The 18,999-nt window shown below is 46.2% G+C and overlaps 1 protein-coding gene and 1 long non-coding RNA gene across 6 annotated transcripts in view; one reads left to right on the plus strand and one right to left on the minus strand.

Annotated features, from left to right (window-relative positions):
- Positions 1-18,999, plus strand: part of STARD13 (StAR related lipid transfer domain containing 13) — a 457,620-nt gene that overhangs the window by 277,446 nt on the left and 161,175 nt on the right. The window lies entirely within an intron of this gene.
- The window catches only part of LOC117871047, a 36,174-nt gene that overhangs the window by 10,950 nt on the left and 6,225 nt on the right, over positions 1-18,999 (minus strand). The window contains exon 2 of the long non-coding RNA XR_004644133.1: positions 10,638-10,793. This is a non-coding gene — a long non-coding RNA (uncharacterized LOC117871047). The remainder of the gene's footprint in view (positions 1-10,637; positions 10,794-18,999) is intronic.

Consider the following 18,999-nt stretch of genomic DNA (forward strand, 5'->3'; position numbering starts at 1 on the left):
TATTTATTTATTTATTGCTGATAGTTGTCTTTTGCTAGTTGCTCTTCAGATTCTTTTTTGGCCTCCCTAATTATACTTTTACAGTTGACTTGTTAGAGTTTATGTTCCTTTTATATTCCTCAATAGGATTTTATTATTTTTAAAGGATTTCTTTTTGTCTCTGATCTCATTTATTCTATTGGTTAGCCATGGTGGCATTGTTTTGGTCTTCTTACTGTTTTTTTTTTTAAATTTTCAGTATCCCGATTATGGTGTTTTTAGAAAGCTTCCATGCAGCTTGCAGGCATTTCACTTCTGTGACTGTTCCTTTTAATCTCCATTTAACTAGCTTCCTCATTTTTGTATTGTTCCCCTTTTTGAAGTTAAATATTACTGTCGTGGGTTTCTTCTGTATTTTTTCCCCTACAAGGTTGTTAAATTTAATTACATTATGGTTGCTGTTACCGAGTGGTTCAGCTACAGTCATCTTTTGGACCAGATCCTGGGTGCCTCTTGGGACTAAATCAAGAATTGCTTCTCCCCTGATGTATTACAAAACTAGCTGCTCCAAGAAACAGTCATTAATGGTGTCTAGAAATGTTATCTCTGCATCCCATGTTGAGGTGATGTGTTCCCAGTCAATATGGTGGTAGTTGAAATCCCCCATTAATACTGGATTTTCTGCTTGTTTGTTTGTTTGTTTGTTTTTGTAGCCTTTCTTATCTCCCTCACATTTCACAATCATTGTAACCATCCTGGCAAATGGTCGGTAGTCTATTCCTACTGCTAGACCAGGGGTGGGCAAACTTTTTGGCCTGAGGGCCACATCTGGGAATAGAAATTGTATGGCAGGCCAGGAATGCTCACAAAATTGGGGTTGGGGTGTGGGAGGGGGTGAGGGCTCTGGCTGGGGTGCAGGCTCCAGGGTGGGGCCAGAAATGAGGAGTTCAGGATGCAGGAGGGGGCTCTGGGCTTGGGCGGGGGAATGAGGGCTCTGACTGGGTGTGCGGGCTCTGGGTTGGGGCTGGGGATGAGAGGTTTGATGTGCAGGAAGGTGCTACGGGCTGGGATTGAGGGGTTCAGAGGGCAGAAGGGGGATCAGTGCTGGGGCAGGGGGTTGGGGCACGGGTTCCTGGCCAATGGGAGCTGTAGGAGCATTGCTTGGGGGAGGGGGGCAGTGTGCGGAGCCCCCTGGCTGCCCCTACTAGTAGGAGCCAGGGCGGGGCCATGCCACTGCTTCCGGGAGCCGTGTGGAGTGGCCCCTGACTCTGCTCCCTGGCTGGAGTGCCAGTGCAGGGCAAGCCCCAGACCCTGCTCCCCAGGGGAGCTCGAGGGCCGGATTAAAATGGCTGGTGGGCCGTAGTTTGCCCACCCCAGTGCTGGACTCATTAATCAAGCATGGAATTTCTGTCCATAGAGATTCTATAGTACTGTTAGTCATTTAAGATTTTTACTATATTTGACTTTATGCTGTCTTTAATATATCATGTGACTCACACCAGCGTGACCCACTCTGTCATTCCTATATATTTTGTACCCTGCTATTACCGTGTACCATTGATTATCATTGTTCCACCAAGTTTCTGTGATGCCTATTATATCAATATCCTCATTTAATACCAGGCACTCAAGTTCACCCATCTTAGTATTTTGGCTTCTTACATTTTTATACAAGCACTTACAAAATTTGTCAATATTTAGTTGTCTGCCTTCCTGTGATGTGATTGAATGGGATTCTCTTTTTTTGTTTTGTTTTGTTTGACCGTTTCTTTTCAGTGCTACCTGTACTTTATCAACTTCTATCCTCTTTACCGGGATATAGAGTATCCCCTTTAATAAATCCTCCCCTAACAGATGTCTGTCTGAACCTTGTGCTCCTCCACCGCTGTCGGTTTTCCCACAGCCCTTAGTGTAAAAACTCCTGTACGACATTTTTAAGTTTACATGCATGCAGTCTGTTTCCATTTTGGTTTAGGTTATAGGCTTTTCCTTTCCCAAGAAGTTCAACCCCACCTCTCCAGTACAACTCCCATGACTTTCCCTATGTTGCACTCCCAGCCGTCCGTTTTCTCAGACCCTCTGGATTCTGCTTTCCACTGAAAGAGCCAGCAGGCATCTCCCTCTGCTGCTCTCAGCCTGCAACCCTCTCCAGTCTTCTCTGGTAATGGCTTCTGGCTCAGGAAGGATAGCTGGCTAGCCCCTTCTCTGGGCTTCCTAGCCCTTTGCCTTTTTCAACCTCCCTCCCTGTACTAACTTTGGTTCTTGAAAGTCAGCAGGACAGTCCCTGCTCTGGCTTCCTGATAATTCCTCCCTCTTTCCAGGGAGGGCCTGCAGAGAGCTTTCTACTCTGTGCAGCTTTCCCTGAAGATCATCCCCAATCCCCTGACTACCCGGCCACTCTCCCCTGCTCCGTTACTAACTGACTTTCACCCACTACCCTGACTCACTTGGTTTCTCCAATTCACCAGTTCTCCATGGGTTTCAGTGTCTGTGTGTTTCTCTCTTTTAGTATCTCTCTGGTCCTTTATAGCACCAGTCACTGCCCCATCTTCTTAACTGGCCAAACTGGGAACGCCTGTTCTGGCACAGGGATGCTGCACTGGCTTCATTTACTGCAGTCAGCCACCCTCTGAGAGCCTCATACTCTGTTTTCAGTCAAGGAAAAGGTACTCTAGAACCAAATATGCCTGCAGTGTATATATAACAGTGTATAAAGTTATCATAGATCTATGAAGGATATAAACAGAAATCAAACTCATCCCTGCCTGGGTAGCACATAAAGCGTATTACCACCTACTCAGGCCTGGATGATTAGCCTTGTTCAGCAATGGAACTGAACTCAAATGTGTGATACGTCTTGGAACTATAGTCCGCTTTAGTTGAGTCTATGCTTGGAGTTATCTGGATATTATGGGTTTGTACTTAGCCTGCTGCCGCAGCAGTTTAGGACCAAAAAAAAAAGATATCGCACAAAAGTTCTGCCAGCTCCACAATGGTGCAGCTGGAAGAGTCCAGGCAAAACTGGATTGTTATGAATGCTACTATGGGATACCAAAGCAAGGCCCCAGGTCTGCCACTCTTACTCAATTAAAACTCCCACTTACTTCAATGTTTAATTCAGTGGGAGTTTTGAGTAAGTAATCCCTACATTACTCTAGAAAAATGACAGCAAGTTAATGTGGCCCTGAGTAGTATAAACTTCTTGTTGACAGAAATCACACTTCAGTATAGCAAAATACAAGTTTCAGAGGATGCCTAAGCATCCAGGGCAAATGGCGGGGTTCTGAAAGCTTCATCTTAGGTTGCCAGGGACTCAGAAAAGTCTATGGCCCTTTACTGTAGAGTCTACTATATGCAGGAGCATGGAGCTCCACTTCTTTCCTACATAGTCGTTACAGCTGATTTTTTTTTTTTAAATATATCCTTTCAATGTGAATCACATGCCCACTGATTACTACAGTTACTGCTGCCCCTCGCAGTCTAGATAGCATGATATATGTTAACTTATCCAAAATAATTGTGTAGTAAATTCTTTGAGGCTCTCAGACTTCTCTGCACCATTTTACTACTAAAGAGGAGCATATGGTTCAGAATATGTAATCTATGCCTCACTGATTTGTTAATCTTAAATGTTTTCTTTAATTAATAGTAAAACAGATTTTACAGTCTTACATAAATAAACCAGTTCTAGAGTGAGATTTCAGCTATCGTATTTTTAATAAATCAGAAGCTTGTGTAATTTCGGACTTTAGAAAGGCCACAGCTGGGAATGCACCGTTAATAGACTCAAACAGATGGATGCTGACAGGTCTGTGAACTATTCACACCATTTTTAGCAAATGTTTTGCAGCAATTCTAAATTGCAAATGCTACTTCAGAAATAAACATGGAATTTCCTTCATCAGGGTACAAAGCATGAAAGTGTGACTTTTAAATAATCTGAGTTGAAGCAGATGATGATATCTATTCACAGCTCAAGAAGCAATGCCCTGATTATACACTTCTCAGGCCTGCTTTTCACAATAACGTTTTTGAATTGAGGAAAGCAACAGAGGGTGTTTGTAGATGGAATGAAGTGAGCACTTTCCACAACAGCTGATTTCACCTTTTTCCTCAGGATACTAAATAATCTCCATCTGTAGAAATCACTGTTTAGAGAAAGTGAGTACACAGGTTCAGAATAACTGTATAAAGCAGTTGACAGAATAAAATAGTACAATAATGGAAGGTGCTAGAGGAGATCATGGGAATGATGAGACAACTGATGGGAAAAGGGCTGTTTTGTGATTATAGAAATCATGGGTTGGGCCATGTCTTCCTATGGCAAAACCAATGGGAGGCACAAATTACTTCCTTTTATCTGGCTTAAATGTGTAGTCTTTCAAATTAATTGAATGCCACCTTTTTCTTATATCATGAGGTAAATGGGAGCACCCAATTTTTCTTCTCTAAATACTTCATTATTTTATCTCCCTCTATTAAATCCTCTCTTATTTGTCTCAGTTGAGATTGCCAAAGCCATGCAAGGGATCAAACCTCCCAGCTCCCTTTGGAATTAAAGGGATTTGTATGACCAAAGCCTGTAGTCGGCTTTGAAAATCTTAAAACTCCTCTCTAAGTACAAAGTTCATCTTTTCTATCTCTCTTCAGACAGAAGTCTTTCCATGTCTCTGATCATTTGTGATGTCCTTCTCTGAAGCTTTTCTGTTTCTGCTACATGTTGGCTTTGGCATTGCCATTAGGGGTGCCAGGTGTCCAGTTTATGACTGGAAAGTCTGGTCAAAAAGCTGTGCAGTCTCCAGTCAGTACTGCTGACTGGACTCCAAAATCTGGTTACCACAGTAACCGCAATCGGCCTTCACCACTGGGAGGATGGGAAGAGTAGCAGCTGGTGGAGGAGCTCAGCTGATGGAGAGAAACTTAATCTGAGGAATGCTCTAATACATCTGTTAGTCTATAAGGTACCACAGGACTCTGTCGCTTGAAGTTAGTAGAGAGATTCTGGATTCTGATAGAAGAATGGCGCTTTATCTGCCTGGCTTGCTTCGCAGTATCACTTCTGAAGGTAAGGAAGCTTTGGTTTCATAAAAGAACAGAAGCAAATAGTTTTGCTTTAATTTTTCAAATTAATATTTTGGTAGCTACTGTCCCTCCCCATAATTACTGGCTCACTAGTGCAGGCAAATGCTTTTATTTCAATACAAAGTTGATAACTTGATTATGGCCCCAGTTAAGCAAAGCACTTAAATGCTTGTTTAAACATGTGCCTAAGGGATTCCATGAAGGACTTAGGCATTGCAACACTGAGGGTATGTCTACACTACAAAATTAGGTCGATTTTTATAGAAGTTGCTTTTTAGAAATCGATTTTATACAGTCGATTGTGTATGTCCCCACTAAGCGCATTAAGTCAGCGGAGTGCGTCCTCACTACCATGGCTAGCATTGACTCACGGAGCAGTGCACTTTGGGAAGCTATCCCACAGTTCCTGCAGTCTCTGCTGCCCATTGGAATTCTGGGTTAAGCTCCCAATGCCTGATGGGACAAAAACATTGTCGCGGGTGGTTTTGGGTATACGTCGTCAGTCTCCTCTCCCCTCCCTCCCTCCCTCCATGAAAGCAACTTCAGATAATCATTTTGCGCCTCTTTTCCTGAGTTACCCATGCAGATGCCATAGCATGGCAAGCATGGAGCCTGCCTCAGCTCACCGCTGCTGTTGCGAGCATTGTAAACACCTCGCACATTATACTGCAGTATGTGCAGAACCTGGCTAAGAGATGGCAGCACGGGGATGATTGTGAGGAGGACATGGACACAGACGTTCCTGAAAGCACGGGATGTGGCAATTGGGACATCATGGTGGCAGTGGGGCTGGTTGATACAGTGGAACGCTGATTCTGGGCCCGGCAAACAAGCACAGACGGGTGGTACCGCATAGGGTTGCAGGTCTGGGATGATTCCCAGTGGCTGTGAAACGTTTGCATGCATAAAGCCACTTTCCTGGAACTCTGTGTGTTGCTTTCCCCCGCCCTGAAGCACAGGAATACCAAGATGAGAGCTGCCCTGACAGTTGAGAAGCGAGTGGCGATAACCCTGTGGAAGCTGGCAATGTCTGACTGCTAACGATCAGTCAGGAATCAATTTGGAGTGGGCAAATCTACTGTGGGGACTGCTGTGATTCAAGTAGCCAATTTAATCACTGACATTCTGCTATCAAGGGTAATGACTCTGGGAAACGTGCAGGTCATAGTGGATGGCTTTGCTGCAATGGTTTCCCTAACTGGTGGGGCGATAGGGATATGCGTTCCGTCTATCTTGGCACCGGACCACCTTGCCAACCAGTACATAAACTGCAAGGGATACTTCTCAATGGTGCTGCAAGCACTAGTGGATCACAAGGGACGTTTCACCGACATCAACGTGGGATGGCTGGGAAAGGTGTATGACGCTCGCATGTTTAGGAACTCCGGGCTGTTTGAGCAGCTGCAAGAAGGGACTTACCATATATACTCGTTCATAAGCCAAATTTTTTTAGTAAAAAAGGGAAGCACCAGAGAAGGGGGTCGGCTTATGAACAGGTATAGAGAGGGAGAGGTGGGACACAATCCCTCCTCCCAACAGAGGGAGCAAGGAGAGGCAGCACAGCCAGAAGGGAAGAGGCGGGGACAGAATCTCTCCGCTTCTGGCCACGCTGCTTTTCCCCCGCAGCCTCCAAAGCAGCTGCAGCTCCGGGGTTGGCAGGCTGCAGTTGTGCTGCTCGGCCCCACCACCCCAGAGCAGGCTGTGGCCACACTGCTGGAGCATGCTGCGGCCGTGCCACCCGGCCCAGCCTGCTGGAACATGCTGCGGCTGCGCCGCCTGGTCTGGCCCGCCGGAGCATGCTGCAGCCACGCTGCCCAGCCTGCCGGAGCAGCTCCAGCCAGGTCAGAGACATCCTCCCCAGATAAGGTGGGAAGGGATGGGATGGGGGTCCTGGGCTAGAGGTGGGGTCCCATGAGGGGTGGTCACAGGGGTTACTCCTCTGACTCCCAGTTTTCCCCCTCCCCCCCAAAAATTTCCTCACCAGTTGCTGTCCCAGCCCGTCAGGGTCAGCAGCTGGCGCACTGGGACACTTTGTTTACCTAAGTTTACCTCCGTGCCTGCGGACGCTCAAGGTAAACAAACCATCTCATCCACCAGCAGCTTATCCTGATGGCCTGGGAGCAAAAGTTTGCTGACCCCTGAATTATAGGGTTGGCTTATGAACGGGTTATAAAAAAGTTTCCATTTTTACTTATCCATCTTGGGGTTGGGGGTCGGCTTATAAACGAACTGGCTTATGATCAAGTATATACGGCACTTCCCAGACCAGAAAATTACTGTTGGGGATGTTGAAATGCCAATAGTTATCCTTGGAGACCCAGCCTACCCCCTTGCTCCCATGGCTCATGAAGCCATATGCAGGCAACCTGGACTGTAGTAAGGAGCAGCTCAACTATAGGCTGAGCAAGTGCAGAATGGTGGTAGAATGTGCCTTTGGACGTTTAAAAGCTCGCTGGCGCTGTTTGTTGACTAGGTTAGACCTCAGCGCAACCAATATTCCCATTGTTATTACTGCTTGCTGTGTGTTTCATAATATCTGTGAGAGTAAGGGGGGGGACGTTTATGGCTGGGTGGGAGGTTGAGGCAAATTGCCTGGTTGCCAATTTTGAACAGCCAGACACCAGGGTGATTAGAAGAGTACAGGTAGGCGCGCTGTGCATCAGAGAGGCCTTGAAAACCAGTTTCATGACTGGCCAGGCTACGGTGTGACAGTTGTATGTTTCTCCTTGATGCAAACCCACCCCCTTTGTTCATTTAAATTCCCTGTACATTCTTTCTTTATTAATTTAAAAAAAGGGAGATAACTGATAAGGTAGCCTGGGTGGGGTAGGGGAGGAGGGAAGGACAAGGCCACATTGCTTATTGTAGCCACACTACAAATCAAAACTGTTTGAATGACAGCCTTCTGTTGCTTGGGGCATCCTCTGGAGTGGAGTGGCTGGGTGCCCGGAGCCTTCCCATCCGCGTTCTTGGGCGTCTGGGTGAGGAGGATATGGAACTTGGGGAGGAGGGCAGGCGGTTGTACAGTGGATGCAGCAGCAGTCTGTGCTCTTGTTGGCTTTCCTTCAGCTCCACCAGATGCCTGAGCAGGTCTGTTTGCTTCCCCATTAGCCTCAGCATTGCATCCTGCCTCTTCTCATTGCGCTCACTCAATGCTTTCCTGGACTCTGCCACTGAATGCCTCCATGCATTCAGCTGTGCCCTATCAGTGTGGGAGGACTGCATGAGCTTGGAAAACATGTCATCATGAGTGCGTTTTTTTTCGCCTTCTAATCTGCGAAACCCTCAGGGACGGAGATGATAGGGGGAGCATAGAAACATTTGCACCTGCGAGGGGATAAAAAGGGAGAGTAAAATTTAAGAAGATACATTTCTGAGAACAAAAGGGAGACTCTTTCACAGTGAATCAAGCAATTCACAGCAGACAGCACATGTGCTTTAGGTACAAGGTCGCATTTTGCCTTTTATATTGAGCACCTGCTGGTATGGTGACACATCACACATGGCTGGGCAACAGAATTCGGTTTCCAGGCAGCCATGGTAAGCCAAAGGGTATATGGGTTTGGCTTCTAATGCCTTCATAACATGTGGGAAAGTTTTCAAACTGCAGCACCCTCCTTTCCCATAGCAAGCAATGCTGGCTGGGTTTGCCATTTAAAAGGAGGGACTGCGGTTTTTGGATGGATGTGCAGCACACACCTCCCCCCACTCCTTCTCATGGCTATTTGGGATGATCCCTTCACCCCTCCCCCCATCACGTGGCTATTCTCAGGGATGATCCCTTTTACCAAGCATAAACAGCCCAACATGAACGGAGTCCTTTTACTGTTCCCTTACAAAAATTCACCTATTTAATCAGGTGAGCATGGATGATATCACTCTCCTGAGGCTGACACAGAAAGATATAGACCGAATGTTGCTTGAATGTGACCAAAACCCAGGACCATTCGCTGTCATGCTTTGTGCTGCAATGATTCCAGAATACTTGCTACTGGCTTGGCGCGGTAAAGTGTCCTACTGTGGAGGACGAAATAAGGCAGCCCTCCCCAGAAACCTTCAGCAAAGGCTTTCAGCGTACCTCCAGGAGAGCTTCATAGAGATGTCCCTGGAGGATTCCCACTCCATCAGAGTTAACAGACTTTTCTACTAGCTGTACTGGCTATGAATGCATCCCAAGTCTTCAGGGCAAATCAAACATTAAACACTATTGCTTTTAAACCCTGTACTGTAGTTACAAATGTGCACTCACCAGAGGTGCCTTCTCTGGCTTCAGGGTCGGGGATCCCGCCTTGGGAGGGTATTGGCTCCAGGATGCTGAAAAGGTCCTGGCTGCCGGGAAGAATGGATTCACCTCTTGCCTGCTGCACATTCTCCTCCTCCTCCATGTTGTGAGATTCCCGCCTTGCAGGTGTCCACAGACAGTGGTGGAGTAGTGGTAGGGTCCTTCCCTAGAATGCGATGCAGCTGATCATAGAAGCAGCATGTATGGGGCTCTGACCCAGAGTGACCATTTGCCTCCTTTGTCTTTTGATAGGCTTGCCTAAGCTCCTTGACTTTCATGCGGCACTGCTGTGTGTCCCTGTTGTAGCCTCTGTCCATCATGCCCTGTGCGATTTTGGCATATATATTAGCATTTCTTCTTTTTGATCGGAGTTCTTCCTGCACAGATTCTTCTCCCCATACAGCAATCGGATCCAGTGTCTCCCGTTCGCTCCATGCTGGAGCTCGTTTGCGATTCTGGGGGGACTGCATGGTCACCTGTGCTGCTGAGCTCACAACGTTGACCAGACAGGAAATGAAATTCAGAAGTTCCTGGGGCTTTTCCTGTGTACCTGGCTTGTGCATCGGAGTTGAAAGTACTATCCAGAACGGTCACATTGGAGCACTCTGGGATAGCTTCCGGAGGCCAATAACGTCGATTTGCATCCGCACAGCCCCAAATTCGACCCAGCAAGGTCAATTTTAGCACTACACCCCTCGCCAGGGCGAAGTACAGAAGTCGATTGTAAGAGCCCTTTAGGCCGATGGAACGGGGTTGCTTGTGTAGACTCATTCATTATAAAATCGACCTAATGCTGCTAAATTCGACCTAACCCTGTAGTGTAGACCAGGGCTGAGTGTCGCGGCACTTAATTTTTAGGTGCCTAGTAAATCACAGGAACAACACCGTGATCCACAAAGCCTAAGACAGGCACCTCGGGTCCTATACAATGAATGGGGAGAGAGAGGCTCCTTAGAATAAACAATGAGGAGTACTTGTTTTTGCTGATACAGACTAACATGGCTACCACTCTGAAACCTGGCTCCTTAGAATGTGATCCACAAAAGCCAGCATGCTAGGCAGCGCCCTGCCTAAGCTAGCCAATGGGAGATGCTGTTGTGCTAAATCCACCCTGTTCTCAGAGATAGGCAGCTAGCTCTGATAGTGATCTATTAAGAGGAACCCCTCTCCTGGCATAGGTGCCTATGTAGTTTCTTGAAGGAATGAGTTAGAAGCCTGCCTCACTCCACACACAGTGGGTGGTGGAGGAGAAGCCTATCTTTACCCCACTGGGCTGAAAGTTATAAGTACTCACCAGGGATGTAGGAAATGCACATTCAATTCCCTCCTTTCTGCTTCCTGGGGAGAAAGGAGGAGACCCCTGTTCAAATCCTCAGAAGCGTGCACCAATCACTGAGCTGTGGGATAGCTGGGGAACTCCTTCAGTCTCTCCTGTCAAAACTGTTGCACTCTGGATAAATAAATAAAGAGCAATTGGGCATGTGTGTGAGAGAATGATTTTTGTAGTCTAGTGGTTAGGGCACCCACCTGGGGGGTAGGAGGCCCTGTCTCAGATCCCCCTGGATTTCAGCATTCTGATTTGATTTAAATAGAAAGCAAAGGAATGTTGGAATCTAGGTTAGAAATTTAACACTAAGTAAAATTGAGTCTGGGGCATCCATTTTGTTTTATAGAAATATGTAAAATGTATAATTACAAAATGGGGGGCCTAAGCTGTGTTTTTCATAAGAATCCTAAACAGCAAAGATAGCAGGGCAAGTGTTACCAAGCAGAAGAGAGTACATTAATCCTGGTGTGGTAGTGTTGCACAGAAGGTACCAAACTGAGAGGGATTATAAAACGGCTGGAGTGAATTCTAGATAAGATACTGAAATCCACTGTTTTAAATCTCTGGATTCTAGGTCACCAAAGTGCCTAGTATGAAGAGTTCTTGCCATAACACTCTTTGTATTGCTTTCTCTTTAGCAAGCCTCGTGACTCAGAGGTTTGGAACAATTATCTCCCCTTTTATGGAAAGGATCAGTTGGTGCAGTTGTTAAGTTCCTTAAGACTGGGGAGAGGTTTATTGCTGGGCCGGGTCAGGCAACATATGGGAGGAAATAGGACATTCTCCTGAGACAGATTAACTTTTTGTCAAGGCATTTTATTGAAAGTTTGGAAAATACACAGATCATTAATTGGGTCCAGATTCAGCTACTGCAAATAGTGCAAAGATGCAGCATGCCAGATTCTTTCCCCTACTTGTGTTGTTTTACTACAATTTCTATTTATGGATGTTTTGATTTAGTGACATCATTGCTTTAATATAGTGGTAGTTCATTGTTTTATAATGGAACTCTTCTCTCTTGATTATTTTTTTTGCCATAGCTGCATATGTAAAATTTGTAAATCAACACAGTTTAACTACAAAAATAATCAGCAATAAGAGCTGAGTGGAAAATAGCTTGTAGATCAAACTCCCTTTAATTGTAAATGAGGAAAGTTTTGGGAGACAATGATTACCCTTAAAGCTAGCATATTTCATTATTCCTCCCAAGTCCTCTCACAACAGTGTTGGCATTTTTTTCCCTATCCAAATCATGGTAGTGTAATAAGAAAGCTGAAGACATTGAGCCCTGGGACAGCCGCCTGAAAAAGATGAATTGGCTTCTCAGCATGGGCCACAAAACAGCAATGCCACCCACATCAACATTTCAGTGTCTTTTCTGAGGCTCTTGGGAAGGGATGATATGCACCCCCCAGCCTGACTCCAAGCCCTTTCTGAGCCCTCTCTGTGCCTTCAGCCCACCACTTCCCCAGCCTCGGCTCCTCAAGTGCAGGTTGGGGCCAAGGTGGGAGTTTGGCAGCAGAGTCAGCTAAGCTATTCACACTTCATGCAGAATAGTAGAGAGACATCAGAAAGGAAGCCTCCATGTTCCTCCAATTTGGGCTCCACTCAGTCCCAGGAAATGTAGGCATGCCCTGTTCTCTGTCCAGGCAATCCTGAATTGGGCTACAGGAGATAAAGTGTAGTTCTAGTTGGAAAGTAAGTCTATGGGGCACAATATTCATTGTGTCTCAATAAATTCCATATCAACTGTGATTAATTTGTAAGGAATTTTTTTTCCAAATGCCACTTCTTCCAACGTACTCTGGGCATCTGTGTCATCAGTAACAGAGGACCAGATCCACAAAGGGACTTAGACATCGTAACATTGAGCGTTGCAAAGCCTAACTTTAAAGGGCATAGATCACAGTGGTGTTCTTGTGATTCTCTATTTGAGCTGGGCACCTACGCTCCCTCCACAATGAATGGGTAGAGAGAGATTCCTTAGAATGCGATCCACAAAATGCAGCACCCTAGGCGGGGAGCCGCTTAAGCTAGCCAATGGGAGATACCAACGAGAGGAGATGACCTAAGCCCTGCCTCTCTTACAGAGATAGGTGGCTCACTGCAACCTGGACATAGGCACCTATCTTTGCTTGTGATCAACTAAGGGTACGTCTTCACTACTCGCCGTATCGGCGGGTAGCAATCGATTTATCCGGGATCGATATATCGCATCTCATTAAGACGCGATATATCGATCCCCGAACGCGCTCACCGTCAACTCTGGAACTCCACCAGAGCGAGCGGCGGTAGCGCAGTTGACGGGGGAGCCGCAGCTGTTGATCCCGCGCCGTGTGGACCCCAGGTAATTCGATCCAAGATACTTCGACTTACTTCAGCTACGCGAATAGCGTAGCTGAAGTTGCGTATCTTAGATCGATTTCCCGCCCCCCCCCAGTGTAGACCAGCCCAAAGTGGGAGAAGATAGGTACTCCTCTGCCTAAATTGCATTTGGGGCCCAATCCAGTAGGCATACTCAGAGGCTACCTAACTCCACACAAAACAGCCATGGTGGGGCAAGAGAAAGCCCTCCTTTATAACCTTTACCGAGTGATTGGGGTACTGACCCAGGCTCTGGGAGACTCCTTGTTCAAGTCCCCCCTCTGCCTGATGAGATCTGCCACCTCTCAGGTGAGTGCTCCAATGACTAGGCTATGTAGTCGTTGTCACTCTCCTAACAATGGTATTGATCTATTACAAGATGAAAATGTGGAATTGTTTATATTCATGCAGAAAAGGTGGGAGTGTTCAATATTTATTTCTGTATGTATTTTGGGGGGAAACAGATGATGTGTCATATCACACAATAATATTCTTTTCATTCCACTAGTAATCTCAGGAGGATGTTAAACAGCAGCTACCAAAGTTACACGTTTTTAAATCATCAGGTCCAGATAACTTACATCCAAGAGTTTTAAATGAGTTGTCTGAGGAGCTCATTGGACATTAATGTTGATTTTCAAGAAGGGAAAACGGGAAGTTCCAGAAGACTGGAAAAAAGCTAATGTTGTGCCAATGTTTTAAAAAGGGTAAACAGGATGACCCTGGGAATTATAGGCCTGTCAGTCTGACCTTGATTCCAGGCAAGATAATGAAGTGGCTGATATGGAGCTCAATAAAGAATTAATGGCAGGTAACATAATTAATGCCTATCGATATGTCTTTATGGAAAGTAGTTTCTATCAAGCTAACTTGATATTTTTTTTTTATGAGATTATAAGTTTGGATGCTAACGGTAATAGTGTTGATATTATAGACTGGCTGTTTTGTGTGGAGTTAGGTGGCCTCTGAGCATGCTTACTGGATCCGGTCCACATGCAAGTTAGATGGAAGAATGTCTGTCATCCCCTGTTTTGTGGATCACTCTGGGATTTAGGCAGGAGATAGGTGCCCAGGAACCTAGAGGGAGCCAGATGTGCATATGCCCAGAGGCAGTAACATAGGCACCTAGGGAACTTTTATTGCACAAACTTAGGCACCGAGTGAATTTAGGTGACTACAGGGATAGGTAGCAGCTGAGCAGGAGTCTTGTGGCTCACAGAGGGGCCTAAAAACTGGATTTAGGCACCTAAATCTGGGCAGAACCAGGTTCATATTTTGTGTGCCCCAGCATCTGGATCGCGGCTCTGCCCTCCGCTCCATCTGTGCTCCGTGCCGAGGCCCCACCCCTGTTCAGCCTCTTCCCCCTGAGACCCTGCCCGCCACTCACATGGGGGAAGGAGGCAGAGAGAAGCAGGCAGCAGATAGGGCCTTGGGGCAAAGTGCAGGTCTCAGGGGGAAGAGGCTGAGCAGGGGTGGGGCCTCGGGGCGGAGTATGGGTAGAGTTGGGAGTGGGGCCATCATCTGGGTGCCGGGGCCCCTTCTGAGTGTGGGCCTGGTGCCACAGCACCATTGGCGCCATTGTAAACCCAGTACTGAATTTGGGGCTTAGGTGCGTATGTACCTTTGTGCATGTGGGCCAGAGTTCCTACAGGCCAAATGTGCCCTCATCAACACCTCTGCCACCTACTGGCTCCAGATTACCCTTCTGGAGGATGCGCAGAATGACTATGAATCGACAATGTGACGTGGCGGTGAAAAAAACCAATGCGGTCTTGGGATGCATTAGGCGAGGTATATCTAGTAGGGATAAGGAGGTGCTACTTCCGTTGTATAAGGCGCTGGTGAGACCTCATTTGGAGTACTGTGTGCAGTTCTGGTCTCCCATGTTTAAAAAAGATGAACTCAAACTGGAACGGGTGCAGAGAAGGGCCACTAGAATGATCAGAGGAATGGAAAACCTGTCGTATAAAAGGAGACTAGAGGAGCTCGGGTTGTTTAGTCTGACAAAACGAAGGCTGAGGGGGAATATGATTGCTCTCTTTAAATATATCAGAGGGATAAATACAAGGGAGGGAGAGGAATTATTCCAGCTTAGTACTAATGTGGACACGAGAACGAATGGATATAAACTGGCTGTGGGGAAGTTCAGGCTTGAAATTAGACGAAGGTTTCTGACCGTCAGAGGGGTGAAATATTGGAACGGCCTTCCGAGGGAAACGGTGGGGGCGAGGGACCTGTCTGGTTTTAAGATTAAGTTAGATAAGTTTATGGAGGGAATGGTTTAATGGTAAAACATATTAGCCAAGGAATACTAAGCAATGGCAGGTAAATAGTATAATGGCTAACAGGGGTCAGGCTAGAGACTCTTGACTACATGCTCGGGGTCTTACTGATCGCCATATTTGGGGTCGGGAAGGAATTTTCCTCCAGGGTAGATTGGCTGAGGCCCTGGAGGTTTTTCGCCTTCCTCCGCAGCATGGGGCAGGGATCGCTAGCAGGAGGGTTCTCTGCCAATTGAAGTCACTAAAACACAGGATTTGGGGACTTCAACAGCAGAGTCAAGGGAAGGGGTAGGGACGGTTTTGTGCCCTGCAGCATGCAGGGGGTCAGACCAGATGATCATAATGGTCCCTTCTGACCTTAAAGTCTATGAGTCTAGTGCCACCTGTTAGCTGTAAGTGGGTTGGCACAGGTGTTCATGAGGGCGTGGTTCAAAACCAATTTAACGTGCAGATGAAGCTGTACAGGTGGAGGGGGGGGGAGAGAAGCATCTTTTTACTGACAAACTGAACACATTTCGTACAGAAATCAGGGAGACACAATGAATACAAAACCCTCTGGTACCATATTTACAAAGTCATTTGTCAGGGTAGACCCACACTTTAATATCCGGGATCGTACCCATTTATTTCATTCCGTCTTAGTACTGTTTAAGGACCATATTCAACTAAGCATTTAAGCATATGTCTAACTGACACTGACTCCAACAGAACTTAAACACATGCTTAAAGGTAAGCTTCCCAATACCACCCGCACAATATGTTTAAACCTTGCACCAATAATGTATTTATTTTGCTTCTTTTTCCATTTGCAAAATGTTTATTCATTCAGAGTTATTTGCTCTTCTTTTTCCTCAGGAAGTAATTATGGTCTGTAGATTGTTTGTGAATTCCATGGAATTCACAATTCACTCTCTATTTGTAGTCATCTAAGTCACCTGGTATTGTTTTGGTTCTCTGGATTGCTTATGCAACAAACAGAAGAGCAATAAAGATTTTGTACTAAATATTGTAATGTAAATGTCAAGATTCACAGTTCACACTGTTGGTTAGTTGTTAGTCTATTTGAAGTTTACTTTCTGCCAATATTGGAGCTAACAGTTCATTTCTCACAAGCATTTACTACTAAAGCTGAGCACTTGAATGTTTGTGGAAAGTGAATTTTCAAGAGATGCAAAAATTTATATTGGGATTTGCTTGTAAATCAAAACAAATATTAATGAATAGCTTTTGTACTATTCATCACTTCTGCTAAACCTCGCCCTGGAGTAATCAACCTCTGTCTCCTAGACTTATCTCTGTCTTCATACTTTTCAATCCTGGACCTCTCTGATATTGTTAACAAGGGTGCCAATTAGGGACAATGTGATGTTGGGATTTATGATGTGAATCCCCATTCACTTCCAAGTGGGACCTCCTTTGAGCTGGGGTGGCAACTGAAAAGGGCTGTATCCCATTTATAGTCTATTGGAACCATCTAATCCCTAAAATCACTAACGTTGTTTTAAAAGGCTATTTCCAAATTGTTCCCAGGTTTCATGGCAAAAATTACTTCTCACCATGTGAACTTTTGCTAGTAAGTGGCAATAGGTTTATTTTAAAAGCAGTATTATAGCAATATGAGCTTTAATGGTTTTCAGACAAAATGTTCAGGGCTCCATGTATATCTACTTTGTCACATATATCCTTATCAGGGCCAGAGTGTTCAGCACTTAACAGGATCAGCCCAAAATGTCTAATTCAGTAGTTAGACCCTGATTCAGCAAAGCACTTAAACACTTGTGTAACTTTAAGCACTAGACTGCAGGGATTGCTCGCTTCCAGTTCCCCTGGGAGTACACAGGGATTAGGAAATCCACACTCCCATGCAGCGGCCAGCAGAGCTAACTGGCGATGCTAGGGGTACTACAAGGAGGGTATGGTTGTGAGACTGCATGGTTGGGAGTTGGCCAGTGTTCCCTCTGCACACACCCCTTGCTATGGGGTATGGCTGCAAACCACAATGGGGCCCAGAGTGATTATCTTTTATGGCCTAGCAATATACTCATTTCTAGGTGGTGGTTTTGGCATGTATGGGCTGGTAAGCTTGTTACTTTCCATGTCCCCTTATTGGTATAAGCTGAGTTACTTCTTTTGTTCTCTTGTGGGCTTTAGGGCATGTGACAGGGAGCTGATGAAATGAGTCAAATCGTGCGGTTGCCATTCTTCCCTCCCCCCACTACCTGTTGAATCTATAAACACATCACCCGTAGGCCGAGTCCTCATCTCACTTAAATTCCCTGCTTGCATTAGAGCTCCTTTTTGTGATGTGGCCAGGGCATTAATGTTCTTCTAATCAGGGCATATGTTTTATAGCAGTATTAGCCTTTATACCTGAAGTTCTTAAAATACATATGGATAATCCTCTGGTGTTAGGATTGGAGGGGAGAGGAGAAGTACTGTACAATTCAGAAGCCTCCTTGGCTGATTTGAGGTTACTTAATCGTGTCTGGGCCTCATTTTCATGCAGAGAAAAAGGGCCTTGCACAGCAGTATTCATTTTACAAACTCACGATCAGACAGTTTACACAGCAGTTGCCTTGCCTCCAAAACACATCAGTATTGTGCTTTCCAGTTAGACAGTACTCTGTTGCAATGCTATGCAGACGTGACTTCTTTACCTCTCAGCTGTATTGAAATCCTTAATAAATTATTCCTGTCATCTCCTGCCCCTCTCCTTCAATAAAAATCAGCTCACAGAAAAGGGGGGAGAACACAGCCTTATGAAGAGGTTGGAAGCTGCAGTCAGACAGAGTGAAAAATTTCTGGCTGCTGCAGGGTTCCCACTGCTTTTCGCCATGTATAAACTAGCTTCCAGCCTGCATTAATCCTAGCTCAGCTCTCAAAAGAACTCTACTGTTCAAACACTAAACATTAAGCAATGAATTGCTTCTGATTGTAAATGCAGTATTTACATGGGCAAGGTTTAAACAGGTAGCTACCTAGGTTACAGGGCTGGCTCCAGGCACCAGCTTGCCAAGCAGGTGCTTGGGGTGGCCACTCTGGAGAGGGGCGGCACGTCCAGCTATTCGGCGGACGGTCCCTCACTCCCACTTGGAGCGAAGGACCTTCCGCTGAATTGCCGCCACAGATCTCGATCATGGCGCTTTTTTTTTTTTGCCACTTGGGGCGGCAAAAACCCTGGAGTCGGCCCTGCTAGGTTATCAAAGTGGGGGCACTAGTCACAAATGCAGCTATGCTTTAGGGGTTCATTTATCTCCTACAAAAATGTGATCTGAATTTGAAAAAGGTTGCTCCTTGCTGGTGCTTCATAAACTAGCTCATAGCTTTATTAAAAAAGAGATGCTTATAAGATGTGTGCCAGGTACTAGATATGACCAAAATCTCACAACTCAAATGTCCTACTACAAATAGAACTATATAGGGTTACCATACGTCCGGATTTTCCCGGACATGTCCGGCTTTTTGGGCTCCAAATCCCCGTCCGGGGGGGAAAGCCCAAAAAGCCAGACATGTCCGGGAAAATCGGGACGGGACGGCGGAGCGGTGCCGGGCCGGGGGCCGGGGGCTCGGGGCCGGGCCGGGGACCAGCAGTGCTGGGCGGGCAGGGGGTGCTCGGCCGGGGGCCAGGCCCGGGGCCGGCACCCCAGGGCCCGAGCCGACCCAGGCTGGAGACGCCGGGGGGG

The sequence above is a fragment of the Trachemys scripta genome, chromosome 1 (assembly GCF_013100865.1).
Source record: "Trachemys scripta elegans isolate TJP31775 chromosome 1, CAS_Tse_1.0, whole genome shotgun sequence".
Lineage (NCBI taxonomy): Eukaryota > Metazoa > Chordata > Testudines > Emydidae > Trachemys > Trachemys scripta.